Here is an 18,545-nt window from a genome sequence, read left to right on the forward strand (position 1 = left end):
TATTCTGACCTACCGAATGCACACAAAATATTGGCCAAGCCAAGTGACACGAAAACTCTATACATGTAATACTTTATTCAACAAATAAAGAAGGTTTTCATCGCTTTATTCCGCTACGAGTGGGTCATTAAGCCATAATCACCCATATACAAAGAGAAGTCGTGTGTACCGCACTTATGAATTAAATACTACAGTTTATAAAATCAGTAATCATAAAAATTTTATATGTAAACGTGCACTCATGGGGAATATTGTTGAAAACAGGGCATGTTTTCCACTATTCTACAATGTTTAATCTATTTTATTCTATTTTAATGGAAATTATTCCATGGAATGGTGTCGCTTAAGAACCACAAAAGTTATTTGGCACCATTATTATGTACATTTTACGTATGTAATTAAAATGTAAAATTGACATGATTTTAAAAGAGCAACTACAGAGTTTCTTGCCGGCTCTTCTCTGTAGAAACTGCTTTGCGAACCGGTGGAGTAAGAGTTGTGTTATGGCGATTCAAAAGTGCTTCTATAAGTAGTCTAATTGAAATAATGGATGTCTGAGTTTGAGTATGAAATTTTAGTGTGATTTTAAAATTGGTAATCCGCAATATGCTCGATGTACAAAATAATACATCAAGCTATCTACATGCTATTGAAGCTCATAAAACCTAGAATCGATTTTCCTTCCAGGCACTCGACCATTGAGAGAGAACGAGGTTCAATATGAAACGAACAATACGAGCAGTAATAGAACATATTGTATCGTCCGATTGAAGATTTTGAGCTGTTTCAATGCGCTGGGAATAGGGTTAGGCATTCATCGAAATCTATTGAGCACATTCGTATAATCTCCACTAATATTAAAAGAGGTAACTTTTGTATGTTTGTAACGTTTCCACGCAAAAACTGCTGGATCGATTTACAAAATTCTTACTCCATTGGCAAGCTATCTTCAGTGAGTGACAAAGACATATATGTACTAAGGGCGAAGCCGGTGCGACAAGCTAATATACTTTGAAACTGTCCTTTAGAACAGATCCAGCTTTGGTGTCACTGAGGTCTCATAGTTGTGATCAAGTCACAAGAAGTTATAATTAAATTTCGATGATAATAAAACAAGGAAAAAGTAGGTATTTTATTATTAAATATAAGTCTGTAATTAAATAGCAAAATCAAATAACGTAGTTAAAGATCTAACCCTTGACAGCGCTACGTCTGCATATTACTTTTACATGTTGAAGACAAGTATATGTGGGGTTATTAGAACAAATGAGGTTTTTTTTACGAGTGTGTCTGTGTCTGTGTGTTTGATCGCACTCACAACGCAAAGTGCGTGGAATTGAATAGGGTATTAATTGTATTACTAGATGTCTAATCTGAAATATGGATTTTATTTAATAACTCTTGTAGCACTATAATTTTCTTATATTCCTAAGTTATAGAGTACGTATAGGTTTTATTTTAGCCCACATATATAACCTTCTCCTTTTTATTGTTTGTTCTTAGTCGATTAATTAAGATTCGACTTTGACCCGTTTTAAAAAGGGACACATAAAAAACTTTGTATACTTATCAAGGATCAGTGATAAGACAATAATTTCATGATGAGTTAATTTATAATCCTGATTAGAATCATCACTATTTAATAAATTAAGACAATGTAATTGATTATAATTAAAGAGTTTTTTTTAGTTTTTTGAAACTAATTCGTTAGTACCGATTGAAACCAGGCCACGGGACTAGTTCGTCCATCCATCCATCATGGACACGTATTGGAAAAAACTAATAAACACCAGTACATACTATGCTTATATTTCAAGCGCGATCTCTATTTTAGTGCGGGCTTATACAAACGATTTTCCAATCGAAAAGTTCACTTTAATAATGGATCGAGTCTAAAATGCAATTCCGAATTCAAAAACTTTTGACATTTCAATCAGGACACAGTTTCAAGCGACCGATTGCGGCGCTAAATGGACTATTGTTCTCGAAGTTGCGGGTTCAATTCTCATCAACAAAAGTAACAACGAAACGAAATTTACACTACACAAAACCCTGCAAAAAGCGAAGGTAATACAGATACATTCTGTGAGTCTGGCGATCTTCATCAGGTTAATTAGATAAACCCACGAAATTATTGTATTACAAACGATGCTTGATAAATCGACGAAGTTTGAATTGAATCTGTCCGTTAAAACTGAGTCAAAATCGAGTTTAAAGGAGTCGTTTATATACGGTAAACATATAAGTGAAAGTTAATTTAGTATTAAAAAACGTTAACACCAATTTTAAAAGAAACAGGTACAATAGCTATGATTGCGAACAAGAAAGTTTTTATCAGCTTTTTATATAGATACACTCTCGCCGTGTCTCCGTAAGACGATTTATCATTTTTCTGAATCTCACTGGTAATATTAGTCGTGTCTTTCCCGTTTCGTGCCTCGTAAATCTTCGAAGTTTTCTTATAAATATCGTGTCGGTACTTCTGTTACATATGTTAAACATTGCTTTTGAATAGCAATACCACAGATAATATATATACTGAATTTGCCAGAATTATATAATATTATTATTTTTAGCAGAAAACTAAACCGCTTTTTTATTTTCAGAAGTAGTACAAATTTTAATGGCACATAGGAGGCATCAGCTTTCAAATAAAAAAAGAATAATCAAAATCAGTTCACCTATTCGGTAGTTCTGAGGTAACAAACCCAAAACAAAAGCGAACCTTGCTTTTTAAAGTCATTTAATTCTTTTATATCATTTCGGGTAATTTAGCTGGTAGTGGTGGCTAAAGACTGAAAGAAAGAATGGCCTGGGATAAATGTAAAAAAGAAAACGGGCCTTCGGCTCCCCCACCCACCGTACAAAACACAGTAACATGCAAATAATAATTTCACGTCGGTCTTCTGTGGGGGTGTGGTATTTCCCCGGTGCAAGCTTGCAGTGCAGTGCAGCTTCGTGTCGAAGCGTGCTCGATTCGCGCATTGAACTATCTATATTTCAAAAACTATCAACTTTGTTTTATGTCTTAGTAACTGGTGTCCTGGCGTGATTGTTAATGAAAAATTACCTAGAGACTCATAAAATAAAAAACTTTGTAAATGGTTTTCGGAATTAGTTAAACATCATTTTTTGTAGATCTAGGTACTTAATTTACTTTGAAATAAAGTCCCTTTTATGGTTGTGCTTTCAGATTTGGCTAAAATTTATGTACAGTTAGACAGTCGAAGAATATCGTACTCTTAAGGATCAACGAATGTTTATGAGCGATCGTGATCGCTTACCATCAGGCAAACCGCCAGCCTAATTGCGCGCTATGAGATAGAAAAAAAAAGATGGAAATATATCTTTGTTAAATAAAGAAATGATCGCGACATTTACTACAGCGAAGTTTGAGGTTTCGCTGTATTGAATAGTTGTATTTCCCAAGTATAGAAATTACAATATAACCGACTTCAAAAAGAGGAGGTTCTCAATTCAACGACGATTTTTTTTTTTTTCGATTTTGATGATTTTTTTTTTGAAAGATGTTACCTTCCGAGTACTCCCATTTAATGATATACTAGTCTCGTTCTGAAAATTTGAAAGTGATATAGTTTTTTTGTCAAAAATAATAATTGTTTCACCTACCGAATGGGGTGGGGGGTTGCCTTCAAATTTACATCGAATAAGAGTTTCCTGCTTAAATATTATTTAAGGTAGTCGTCAGCTATATCAAAATAATTCCAAACAACAGTATATTTAACATAACTCACGAAAACAAATATTTCTAACAAGAGCTCGTAAAAAATCAACAACCATTATAACTAAATGGGCTATAATTTATTCAGAGTATCATTATTTACGGATAACTGAAGCCTCGCATCACGATAAGGACTGATAAACGAAATTTATTTCGATTCACGTTGTTACAGGATTGTGGTCTAAATCTCTAGTATTTTTGGTTTCAGACATATATTTAGTTATTAATTATGTACTTCTTTAAAAATAGTCATGTAAAATAGAAGAGAAAAAGTGGTTTAAAAGTTGTACAACTAGTCCCTTTGTGACACAAAGCCTGCAAGGCAACCTCCAGATAATGTACAAAACACTTAGGCAATATATTATGATTGTATTTGTCTTTATTCAAGTATTCATCACTTTTTATTAGTTTTCAAATGTGAATTATTAATTATTTTAGCTCGATGGCTTAAAACTGAACACTTTACTATTACATATTAATGAAGTATGTATATTCTATGAGCCAATTTCATCATCATCATCAGCCCATGTGTCCACTATAGAAACACAGGCCTCTTAAGATGGTTCAGCCAATAATCCACTACGCTGACTCAGCCCGAGTAGATGTCACAACTCACATGTCGTCGATCTTGTGATTCGCGTTTCAAATTTAGTATATAATTTTTTTTTGTCATTGGAGCTGGTGGGTCGCCTGATGGTAAGCGCTACCACCGCCCATTAACATTTGGAGAGGCGTAAGGTCGATTGCAGACCTTACGCCTCTACAAATGTATTGCCGGCTTAAAATTGGAGAGGCATGAAGAAAGGATTCACGAGAGGAATAAAGGAAATGATTGAGAAGGGTAAGGAAAGGATATGGGCCCATATTCCCTATATATATTCCCCTTTAATATTTTATAATCAATAAATGAAAATATGCGATCGATGATATCGATCGATATCGAGCGAAATATGCGATATGCATCTACTATTATAATATGTACATTTTAATTTCTCTGTATAATAAAAGTAAAGAAAAATTATAAAATGAAGAAATATGATAAGATCGTGAAGCTCAGTTTACTATTTTATTAAGTTTATTAAAACATGGACTGCCTGCTGTTCTGGAGGAGTTTCTCGGAAAACGTTGCTTACTTCTTTGATGAATACACGCAAAGTCTATAGAGTTTATTTAAGCTTGCTTTAAATATTTCTTTACCGTTACTGAAAGCAGAAAATTTTGTAAGAGTTTCAAATAAAAGTCCCCAAGTATTAAACTATTAAGCTCTTCATTCAATGATGATCTGCAGTGTTCATCCGTCAGATAAGTCCTGAGTGACCGCGGTAGTTCAGTTATATTGATCGTATGTGGAATCGCTTCTGTTTGTTGTCAGATATCATCAAAACCAAATTAAATGTCCTTTAGATACGATCGAACAGAAGGTCCAGCAAATAATAAAAGAAAATATAAGAAAATTTGGCTTCACTGGATAAATATCACACAATAAAGAAACATATTATAATATTCTTTTATCGTCCGTCTCGAATTACAAAGAAAACCCCAAGAACGAACTCTAAAACTTACTTTATTTTCGCGCGTTTTCGCAATATATTTTTTGATCCTGAATGTAATTCGATAAGTTTTAGAAGGATTGGGTTTGTTTTAAAAGAGTTACCCTGTTTGATGTACATTTCGGTTCGCAGGATTTACAGGTAAATAAGGTTATCTCGCAACACGGAAAATGTATTAGTTTAAATAGTTTTATTTTCTTGTGTTTGATTTTACGCGAGTATACATTAATTAAATAAAAATAAAAATTTAAGACGAAATTACATTAATTATACAAAAATAAAAATTTAAGACGAAACTTTTTAGCGGATTTTAAACGCGATTTAATCATTATATAATTTAACCTGACGTTTCTATTTAATTTCTTTTAAACAAATTCTAATTAACTAAGACATGTTTGTGTCTTGACGATCTTACCGGTCATTGGGTCATTGGATAAATAATAAAATAAATGAATCTCGTTTAAAATCCGTTACAAACTTTTATTACTTCATGGAGACCCTGAAAAATAACATTTCTCTACATAATTTTTTCAATATATAATTTAATAATATGTCTCTAGCACTGGCTTTCATTTGTACTGGATAGTAAGGGAGGAGCCACTAAAGTATCTTATGGTCTATATCTAGACCAAACATTCATATACTCTGAAACACTGTTGAGAGTGAACATAACCATTTATTACAAGCACTTAGGTGTGACTTGGGCTCAGCTCTGCTATCGCTAGTAGGGACATTAACTTCAGAGGAGCTGACTGTAAATTATCTTGATAAGCTCACAAGACATCGTGTTTCTTGCTTTCTGGCATCTGTAGACATGATTGGGCGACCCGGGTTTCCTACTTATCTGATGATATGATTTCTTTGCCTGTATGTTTAACTGGTTATTTCTAGTGCAGATACAATTTAAAACATATTATAAGGGTTAGTTTTTTGTCATGAAACCTTTAATAGTATTTATTTAAAACTTTGGAATATCAATTAAAATTATATAACATCAGTTATGTGAAATGCGAATGAATCATTTAATGTCAAATTTATGGCTATGTCAGATAAAACACATTCTAAGCGCGCGTCAGAGCCTGACGCCGCGCTATTTATTTATTTATTTATTTATTTATTAATAAACAAGTAATTTACAGGTTTTACCCCAAAGCCTTACATGTTTAGTTTGCATGAAAAAATATAAAAAATACTATACAATTTTCATTTAACACTTAAATATTTTAAAACATTTGATTTATATGTATTCAAGGACGTATTAAATAAATCTGTCTCCGGTAGCAAAGCGAGCAAATCGTTTACTAATTTTACTGACCGAACCAACGGGGCATTATGGCCGCACACAGTTCTTACGCCTTGCTGAACAGCAAGGAAATCACGACGTCGCCGTAGCCCTATCCCAGGTGGAGCCGCTACACTATAAATACACTTCGGGGGAATTTTAAAGGAAATTCGTTCAAGTCCCAATTGGTTATCTACGCCACCATTCAGCATTTGATAAACGTGTACGAGTAAAATGAATTTGCGCCTTGATTCAAAACTGAAAAAGCCTGTCATTCCATATACATACAAAGACGGGTACATGTATGGATAGTATCCATACATCTGCTTAAATACGAATCTACAAATTTTTTTCTGGACCTTCTCTAACATTAAGATATATATTTTCTCATGCGGATCCCAAACAATACAATTATATTCTAAAATACTTCGGACGTATGCCTCGTAAAGAGAAATAGTGCTATGACGCCGTAATATGTACTCCGCGTAATATACCGTCACACAGAGCGGTAGCTCTGACGCGCGCTGATTACGCTTTCTATCAAACAATTTCATTCAGATTTTCATACGTATTCCCGTCAATTACGACTCTAAATTGCTCAAACAATGTTTGAAAACAAACTTTCGACGTTTGTTCTATGAAAAGTTTATTACATAACGTTTGAATACATTTATTGCTCGGTCTACGCTTCAAAAGTTGTGACACGGCTGCTTCACCGAGTTCACAGTAAAAACTTTGTTTTATGTTTGGATTAGTTAGATTTAGTTTAAATCTAACTAACCTGTTAAATTTTGACGGAACGATTTTAAGTAGCTGTGAAAACGATTTGAGATGACAAAACATGTATTACTTTAACATAATCATAAGCCATGTTTCTGTGACTGTGAGCTGTGTCTTCACCAGTGTTGCTAGTATGTATTGCTTGCTCTGTTATAAAAAAAGAAATACATAAGTTCCATATAATTTTGACGAGCCAATTAATAATACATCGGATATAGAATATATCGAATTTAAGTATTATTCCACATGGTGTTATTATTGTGGATTCTTGAATGTAAGTGAAAACCAGAAGCGTTGTAAAATATTTAAGCCACGAACGGTTAAGAGTTGACAATACGCAGATCTTCAGAACATGATTGATTGAAATAACAGTTTCGTTTTAGTCGTTAAACTAAGAAAAATATTAATTTTAAACATTAATATTCACACGACATTTGAATTGCCAATCAACAAATAATACGCAATATAAAAAGTAATTCTATGTATGTTTTGTTTGGATTTCATTTGTTAGTCTAATAGCATTCCCATCGAGGTATAATGCTGGGTAAATAGTATTGATATTGTAACAATTTCACATTAACAATATTGCTACTGTATACTCAATGAAGACGATTGGTGTATTCATATGTTTTATATACGTCAGACAATTTACAGATTCAAAGGATCCAATAAAATCCCGTCGCATTATTCTTAGATTACAGAGATATAGTGAATAATTTCTTGCAGTAAAATTAGTTTTTCCGAATTAAGTGTTCATTGTTTATTGCAAATCTAATGATAATATTTAAAATTTAATATTCGAAGAATGAAAGACAGTTTATTTATTTATTTACTTATTTATTTTGTTTATTTATTTATTTATTTATTTATTTATTTATTTATTTATTTATTTATTTATTTATTTATTTATTTATTTATTTATTTATTTATTTATTTATTTATTTATTTATTAAACACTTTATCGTGCTGGTATACAACACAGTTTAATGTAGGCCATATAATTTTTAATTGTTTTGAAAAAGAAATTCTAAAAAAGTTTATATTCACGTGTGTTGATGAGAGTTAAACTTAATTTATAAACTATTAACCAGTACAGATAAAGACGCAAATATTTTATCCCTGGACATCGGGTATACGTGGCACGGGAGTTGTTCGGATTTCAAAGTTACAAGTTTAAATTAACGCCAAAAGATAATCATGGACGCTTTGATCATACTAATGAATCATGTACTAATAAACTTAATAATTATACGTAAATGAGCACCGTTTACGTTTATCTTCTTTTAATTGTCTTAATAAATTGTGACTGAATGGAATTTATAAGTTTGATGCATATTATGTAATAATGGAATATTACGAATACTTGATATTTGTATATTTGATTATACTATGAATATATAATAAATACTATTTTTTTTTAATGTCATAGCGGGCAACTGAGCTGGTGGTTCGCCTGATGGTAAGCGATCACCACCGCCCATGAACATTCGCAAAGGTGGCTCTGCGAATGCGCTGCCCGTTTTTATGGGGTAAGTGAAAAGGAAAGGATTAATGACAGGAAAGAAAGAATGGACTGGGAAGGGTAAGGAAAAGGAAACGGGCCTCAATGACTATGTTGAATTATACTACATTTTATACGTGAGTTTACGTAGAAGCGTTTTTGTATGGTTTTCTAGTACTGGTACAATCAGAGAGCATTATTCTGTATATGGAATTTCATAATTAAAATGTATTAAAAGAGGTAGAGGTGAGGTTAACAATTCCTTACTGTAAATTTCTTATATACTTTATAATATAGTGCGAAGAAAGTTCCAGAATTTATAACAATCCAGAATGTATAGTTGATACAACAAACTACAGACAATAAGTTAGACCTGGAACAAGTTTAAGCCAATAAATGTCGAAATTAACAAAGTTTTCTGTTTATGTAAGCGACCACTAACAACTTGGCCATTGTACTAACTTGCCAGTCTAAAATATCACTTGGCCAACTTCAACTTACTTTATAAATATGCACTTTACCAATTTGTGTTTAATTTATGTGTTAAGTTTTGAGGCTTACATTACTTAGAATGATACAATAATGTTCGCGCGAAGCGAAGTTTGGGAAATAAACGCAAAAGGAATGTTATGATTTTCTCTTGTCTTTTTTTGAATACCTTTAAATGATATAAATGTATTTTGAAATATGGGATGAAATTTGTGGAAAGACAAATTATTTTTTAGTTGTATCCCAAATATTGAGGAGTGTCTCTTTATGGTAGTGATAATAATTCATCAGAAGTCAAAAGACACATATTAAAAGGTTTTGGTTTGCTTAAATTTAATTCTATATCTTTGTTGTAATTATTCTTAATTTACCATAGATAAATATCTATGTTTTCCATAAAACAAGATATGTTAATTATGAAAATCTAATAAAGATTTTGTTCAAATAAGAAGACAACTTACATACATAAATAATATATGAATTCCCTTGATTAATCTGAATAAACTTACTTAATTAAGCAAAGTCACTAAAAAGTTAACGTTATAAAAACTTTTTACTGGTCATTGGCGCTACATAATGAATAAATCTCATTTAATCTTAAGACAGTGTAAAATGTTTAATTATCTGTAGGTTTAATATTTTCTTAAAATAAATGTTGCATACATGATGGATTTATTTATAAAAGAGTTATGATATCCACATATTATAAATTACGTATAAATTATTATAAAATGGTTATTATTTTTTATGCTAATATTTAAAAGGTAAGTTTCTAATTTATTTTTAAACTGTATGTAACCTCCAACTGAAATTGTTAATATTTTCAATTTTTTTCTGATAATAGAAAAATAGTAATTAGTGAATGAAATGTAGTTATATATATTTTTTTGTCCTGTCAAGATTTTATTATGTCAACCTGAAGGAAGACGGGGCAAACGGCTAGTAGCCTATTGGAATTATATAATAAAATTCATTTAGTTTTATTTAACGTAAATGTTTTTATACTTCGGCCTTTCAGAGAATGCGTTCCTGACATCTATCAGTTAGTCACGACTAGTGATGGGCACAACATAACACTGAGTTCGTTACCGTTCCTCTAAAATGAACCGCCGCATTATTTTAAGACTATTTTCGTTTTAAATTGGCGGAATCAATTTATATTTTTAAAATTTATATTTTCGTTATTTAAGTGGAAACCAAAAAAAGGTAATTCATATAATAAAATTGAATGAACAATGAATGTGGGTACAGAATTTTAATCAGACTCCGATTCGCTTGAGGATGTGGTGTCTTCATCATCATCTTCGCCTCCATGTATAATTATATTATTATCAATAATAATTATATTTTCATATTTCATAAAAGTTATTTTATAGTCCATTATTTTCAAATTCTTAAAAAGAAAAACAAAACGTATTATTTTATATTATAAGTATAACTGTATAAGAACAGATAACGATACTTGCCTGTTATTTTTAGCACAGCACTACAAATATGAAGCGCTGACATAACCTTGTAATAAATAGCGCAGTATAGATTTAGAAAAATATTGTTTACCAAGTTATTTGACACTCAGTTTGGCACAAAATTATAACATTCATTGATTATTGATATAATAATTTTTTTAATGCTCATCAATTGTTAAAACGGTAAACAACCAGCAAAAATATTTTTATTTTAACTGCAACGCCATTACAAAGTTACGTCGTCAGTTCAATCGCGACGTATCAGGAGCGCATTCTATGTATAATAAATAATATAAAAGATCTTTTGTGTGTTATATATTTCGCATGGAACCTAAAACGATATTGGTGAATACTTATTATTAAAAAGTAAAGTTTTATTAATAAATGAAATGACTAGCTTTGGTGACCTAGTGGTTTTGGTTACCTAATAGTTTTGTTTGAGAACTTTCTCCCAATTTGAAGGTTATAAAGGGCTTGACTAGTAAAATACTGTAGGTACCTACACTATGTTAAATTTCAAATTCAATATGGCCGACAAAACACAATGAGGTCGGGGACTTTTTGAAATTTTAATATCATATTTTATTAGATAGAAGTTTGCTGTTTAAAAGCTTATCCCAAGTTAAGCTAAGCCGTGAGCTTTTTGCAAATATTATATTGTGAAATAAAAATCTTTTAACCTTGCTATTTATATCATCCATAAATTACCGATTTTCTTACCATAAATGCGATCTATCGTATCATTTTTTAATCTCAAATATTTAGAGGCTATAAAGTATTAAGTTATTACATAAAGTGCATTAAATGCTGTATTTATGATTTCCACGATGCTTGAATATAATGAATTGTTTAGGCGAAAAAAAATGAATTAGATTGATAGAATTATGACACTGCCTACGTGGATAGGAAGAAAAAAAAAATGGTTGCCTGTAAAGTAAAGTAAAGTCGGTTTTACGTGCGAAGATTTTACGTGACAACGTCTTTGTCTCTTAATATTTATTGATATGAATATTATTAAATTGCACAATAGGAACAAGGAATTGAATGAAAATAAGAATTGCACAAATTTTAACTATAGAAAATATATTTTGTTTACTAAAAAGACAGAGACAGAGACACAAACACGCGCCGATTCAATGCGCCTAATTCTCTAGTGCTGCGCGCGCGGTGGACCGATCATAGTTCGGTGACTCATCGTAACGTTACCGGGCGTTACACTTTTTCATAAGTGACTCCGAGCCGCAACTTAATTTAAGACGTTGTCACGTCAAAAAAGTACATCAAAAATCCATATCCTTCTTCTAGATCCTTCCATAAGCCTCTTACTTTCTAATAAAACTTTCTATTAAAAGGCGGTAAGATCCACAAATGATTGAAGTCATAACTCTGAAAATATTGCAAAACGTCTTATATTTTTCAGTGATTAATCTGATTATTCGGGGCTGCGAGGCGAGAATCATTCAGTTAGGAAATATCGATGCAAAATAAATTGATCTCATTACAGAGACGGCGCCTCGCCTCGCGCCTGGATGATGTATCCACACGTATATGTAAGACTGACAAGCTTGCTTGAACTTGCTTGGTTTATGCAAGTCGTCAGGAAAATGTCTAATGTGAAGAAAAGACTGTGGTCGGGTTATTTGGAATAAATTTCTTTTCGTTGTATCGTTTGGTGGTAAAATACTTCAAAATATGATTAATCTTTTGTTTATTTAGTTAATGGATCGAATTGATTATCCGGCCCAAAAAAAATATAAAAGAAACTTATAAAATATATTAAGGACAAGAAAGCTGAGGATATCATAACAAAAGTCAGACTGGGCTACTGCATGATTCATATCAAAATATATTGTACTCAAACTCAAACATTTATTCATTCAACTAGACTTCTTACAGAAGCACTTTTGTAAAGTTATAATATTACACAGTTATGACATTTACCACCGGTTCGGAAGGCAGTTCCTACAAAGAGGCGGGAAGAAACTCTGTGGTTGCTCTTTTAAATTACTACTAGTACTCGTAATATGTACTATACCACTATGTCACATATGAATTAATTAATCACAAAAAGACTTAAAATAAGCTTCATTTTCTCTTTCATTATTTAATAACGCAGGAGATATTATACTGTTTACGAATTCTTTGGATATAATTTTTCGTTGGGTACAAATAATAAATATACTTATTAAAAAATGCGCTTTTGTAAAAAAGTGGGTCATTAAAAAGTCTTAAAGAATTGGTTACATACAAACATATAGATAAAGCTAGTAAGGCCTGTTAAAAGCAGAAAATATTTCTTGAATGTAATCAAAATTATTTTATCAATTCCAAAATATTGTTCTATATTTTACGGTATCATATCATTAGACAAAACTGAAATTATCATTAGCCAGAAACATGACTATATGATAATATTAATTTTTATCTTCTTTCGTTTAATCCTTTATTTTACTTTTATCTCCGTACATCCGCATACATTGTGTGATAGAAAGAAAATCTATTTAGCGATAAGACCACCCTTTGTGATAATGTAATTTTTCAGTTCTATCCATGTAGTTCTATACAGAGCAATAAAGAATGAACAAATGAATAGGTAATATATAATTCTCTATATACGTTCAACAATTTCCAATCCACCGCACAAGTTGACAGTTATTATTCAAGCAAGTTTGTCAAGCCAGCGGTAGCGTGTGTAACCACACTAATGTACACAAAATACGCAATTTGTGGTGATATATCAAACTGAGCGATGCGAGATTGAAGAGTAGGAAATTTGATCATTGAATTATAATAAGAGGAACGTTCGCTGTCATATTATGTCTATTTGCCTGAATCCACGTTGTATCCGGAGATAAAAATGAATATAAGGATACATCATGGAAATGATTTCAATTATTTGATCGTAAATGTATTTATATTATGTATTGAATAATAATCTGTCGTTCTGTCGTTTATTACAGCCTGAACCCTCATAAGAATCTTTCGTCCCTGCAGTGGAAACATAATGAGCTGATGATGATGGCTGATGATTATGGTATACAATTAATATGCACTACCATTAATAAGAAGTAGTATAATTATTTTTTGACAAAAATATAAACCGTAAATTTAAATAGGACTACACGACGACAGCATTCAAACAAAAAAATAGTAATAAAAAGAAATAATAATCATAAAAACTAATTCACCACGTAAAAAGTTATGAGGTAAGAAATGCCTAGAAAAAACAGTCGACGATTAAAAAATCAGTCGATTGACTAATCTATGCTTAGAGTATGTCTTGGATTAAGACCCCACCACCCCCACAGAAGACCGGCGTGAAATAGCATACAGCTGTGTTTCGTTCGGTGAGTGGGGGAGCCGGAGGCCCATAACCCTTCCTTACCCTTCCCGTTCCTTTCCATTATTCCTCTAATCAATCCTTTCCTAATCCCTTTCCAATTCGGCAATCCATTTGGAGAGGCGTAAGGTCTGCAAACAACGTTACGCCTCCCAAATGTTCATGGGCGCTGGTAGCGCTTACCACCAGCCGACCCACCAGCTCCATTACCGATGGTGAAATAAAAAAATGGTTGCCTGTAAAGTCGGTTTTACGGGCGAAGACGTGACAACGTCTTTTTCTCGGTAGAATATTTATTGATATGAATATTATTAAATTGCACAATAGGAACAAGGAATTGAATGAAAATAAGAATTGCACAAATTTTAACTATAGAAAATATTATTTATTTACTAAAAAGACAGAGACAGAGACACAAGCACGCGCCGATTCAATGCGCCTAATTCTCTAGTGCTGCGCGCGCGGCGGACCGATCATAGTTCGGTGACTCATCGTAACGTTACCGGGCGTTACACTTTTTCATGAGTGACTCCGAGCCGCAACCTAATTTAAGACGTTGTCACGTCAAAAAAAAAGAACAATCTTAGAACCTTCTAGTAGCTGTTATTCACATTGCATATCTTAAATTTAAACCTATCAAACGCAGACCATATAACTCCAATATCACAACCAAACAATGCATTCACACAAGCGGCAACATGGACGCTATTAAACGATACGTAAGCAAATATCGTGTTTGTGACAGGTCCTCGCTGAACAAGACATTGATATCACGATAGTACGAGTAGTTTGTAAGAATATTTTATTTATTATAACTGGGTTTCTCGGGCAGATCTCAGAAATAGATAGTATAATATTATACCCTTAGATAACAATCCTGTGAAAAACTCTGCTAATATTGGTGTACTAGTTCTAGAGATTATATCCTACAAATTAACAAACATACCTACTTATACCTCCTTTCAACAGGCTTCAAAAAGTATCAATTCAATTGTACTTTTTGAGTTTGTTACTTCATCACTTTTTATTGGATGAACCGATTTTTATGATTCCTATTTTATTTGAAAAGTGGTGCTTGTCATGTTGTCCCATTTAAATTTGCTATAATTCTAACAATTGGAAGGCGTTGTAGCTTTTTGTGAAAATATTTATTAATATTAAATATATATAAATAGACTAGCTGCACCCGGCAAACACTGTTCTGCCTTACTCTTATCGTTTAGTGGTATGAAAAATAGATGTTAGCCGATTCTCAGACCTACCCAATATGCTTACCAAATTTCAGAGGAATCGGTCAAGCCGTTTCGGAGGAGTATAGAGACTAACATTGTGACACGAGAATTTTATATATAAGATGATGATATCCAATATTATTATATAAAAAGACTATTCCACCGGCAACTCTTAGTTCTTTTAACATAATAAAATAAATGAAACCTCTCACATTAAAATTGTTTACCAGCCATTAGAAAGAATAAATCGTCATTTTTCTCAAGACAGAATACCGATTCATTTCATTAAATATCTAATTACGGTCGTAGATTACATCCAGATCTAACCTTACTGCCGCCCTGGCATTGTAATTAAATTTTAAAACCTCTAAAGTCTGCAAAAATATAAATTTTACATTGATGTCAAATATTGATTTCAAAACAATCTCTTGATTTGGTTCACATAAAGAGCTGCTATAACTCAGTTAGACACACGTTTCCAATGAGTTTTTAAAATATCAAAAAATCGTTTCCCTCAAAAATTTATATTGTATTGTATAAAAAGGCGGCAAAATGAACGTCAACCGATAATAGGATTACCGGCTAGTGTGAAAAATGAATACCTACGTCATTTTAATCGGATCACGATTTATTTGCTCAATTTTTTATTATCTGTGACGCCGTGGCTTTAATGGCGATCGGATTTCAGCGCGGTATTTAAGCTGTTTACGTTGTATTGAATATTTAGGCTTCTATTTTTTGTTGGCGACATTTTTAACCCCGGCACAAAAACATGACCTAAAGTTTTTTTTTTATAAGACTTGCATGTATTATCGCCTATAGAGTTTGATGACGTTGCAAAACGTCACAAAAATCTCCCCATGACGCAGACGAAGTCGCTGGCACCAAGTAATACAAGTGTCTCAGAAATTAATGCACGGTAATGATTCACGTGCTAATTCAATATAATCTATTATATACATTATTTACATTGTTCTGTATAATTCCGACTGGCTAATTAAAATGTACAGCTCACAATGAAGCTGTAATTACATTTCCGCTCACAGAAATAATTACGCCCGTCGCTGATTGAATTTAGATCGTAAATCCTTATTTCGTCCATACAAAAAAATGTTCTCAAATTAAAGCAGTGTTTAAATAATTCTTTTATACAAAAAAGTCATCACCGTTCCTGGAAGCTTCCACTTCGGATTCAAAAATGGGTCCAAATGACAACAACTTTGTTTAAAACACAAAAAGAATCACGTCAAACATTTGAAAACAGAGATTTGGTACAATATGGTAACATAACCAAAAAGTAATGACACAGAAATCAATTGTGAAACGAATAGTTACAATGCTAGCTAAAGTTGCATAGTCACCTAAAAAAATTTATGAACAAACGCTTCGAAATAACCTCAGTTATTTTTGGAGTTAAAAAGGATAAAATAGAGTGGTGAAAATGCTTCGTTCGATGTTACAATTTAAATATTGTTGTAGTAAAGTATAAGACATAAAATGTTCATAAACTGCGAAGTTTGCACTTCTAAAACAAGTGTATTAAAATTCATCACCCATCTCACTACACTCTTACCAATATTTTTTACGAGTCATTCATTTTATTATTGCTATAAAATTTAACCGCGCTAACTTCATATGACAATGTATTTCATTCTATATTGAGAATAGCTATTATTGTACAATGTACATGTGTAGATAATAAATTAAATTGCATGCCGTAGATAAGTAAGTTTTGGTGTGATATAGTTTATTATTAAACATGTTATTATGCATTTTTGACATAATGTCATTTATCGCTGTGTCCACAGATAACATATACGAGTGGTGTGTCAAAAATAACGCGAAATTAGCACGCGTACAACACGTCATAGCGTGGCGTCAAGTTAGCCATAAACTCTGCGGAAAACAGCAATTGCTTGAATAAGAATGCTATAGAATACGTTGTTATCTATCCGATGAGCAGTCGATATTTCCAAAGCTACTTTATGGTCAGCGTACCAAGAACGCAATTGAATAGTGTCTAATGTAATACCTAAAGTTATAAAGAAATGTTTACATTTGTTTATTCTAGAAAGTTAACGTTCTGATTGTCTTTAGAAATACTGTTTATCATAGCCAATTGAATATATCTGCAATTTTTGTAATTTGTATACTTAACTGTACATTCGTAATAGCATAACTTTATTAAATTTGACAAGAAACTTTAACAAGTTTTATTATGATATCTTGGCTCATACTTCAAACTTTTGATTTTTTATTATTATAACTGTTTCAATTTATACTGTACATAATGTGTAAATTACATAATCTATATCACAATATTGAAATTTAGTATGCAATAACTGTTCACTAGCAATAATATTATTATTTATGGCAACACATTCGATTAGCGAAGTGATCACGCACATTGATAAAGCCGCTGTGAAACGAGCGAATATTCTGTACTCGCATCCATCAATATCCAGTATACACGTTGTGACGTTCATTTATTTTAACCTTTCGAAGTGCGTGATAGAATTTGCACCTCAGATTTAGTAGACTTTTGTTTCTATTGATTCACAGTCCAGACATGTTAGTAGTCCTAGACTATTTTACTAAAGACTTAACTAAAATCACGTTGTTACCTACCCCACCCGATAATCTAAAACACAATATTATAAAACTTTAATTAGCTTTCTGAGAGCTTTACTCTGAAAGTAAGTTTGAAAGAACAATGCTAATGACATTTTTTGTAGATTAAGACAAACAATTTTTTATAATGACCACTAATGAACGACCCAGGAAAGCTATCTAAAAAGAAGAGTTAAAGTAAATATGTTCAATGTTGATACATTTTTTAATGTATTTTTCAAGCATTTCGATGCTATATAACTATAATTAAATGTTCAATTTTATTTACAATTTATTACCTTTTTCAAGCAATATTAACATTAGAACCCTTTATAATATATAGAATTCCGGGAAATACTGCGGCAGGCTGGTCATAAATAAGCTTCAATCGCGGTTCCTCTTAATTGGAGCTGAAGACCACTAAGCCCAGCGTCTGTGGTTTGTCCCAACCCTCAATGGACTTCTTCACAGAGAACAATTACTGTGATTAAGCCATGTTGAAGTCTCGAGTGATTAAATCTCTTAATTCGCTACGGTTCTTTTATGATTTATA

General features: G+C 32.0%; 1 protein-coding gene across 1 annotated transcript in view; it reads right to left on the minus strand.

Moving 5' to 3' along the window:
• The window catches only part of LOC119836378, a 102,693-nt gene that overhangs the window by 61,192 nt on the left and 22,956 nt on the right, over positions 1 to 18,545 (minus strand). The window lies entirely within an intron of this gene.

The sequence above is a fragment of the Zerene cesonia genome, chromosome 3 (assembly GCF_012273895.1).
Source record: "Zerene cesonia ecotype Mississippi chromosome 3, Zerene_cesonia_1.1, whole genome shotgun sequence".
Lineage (NCBI taxonomy): Eukaryota > Metazoa > Arthropoda > Insecta > Lepidoptera > Pieridae > Zerene > Zerene cesonia.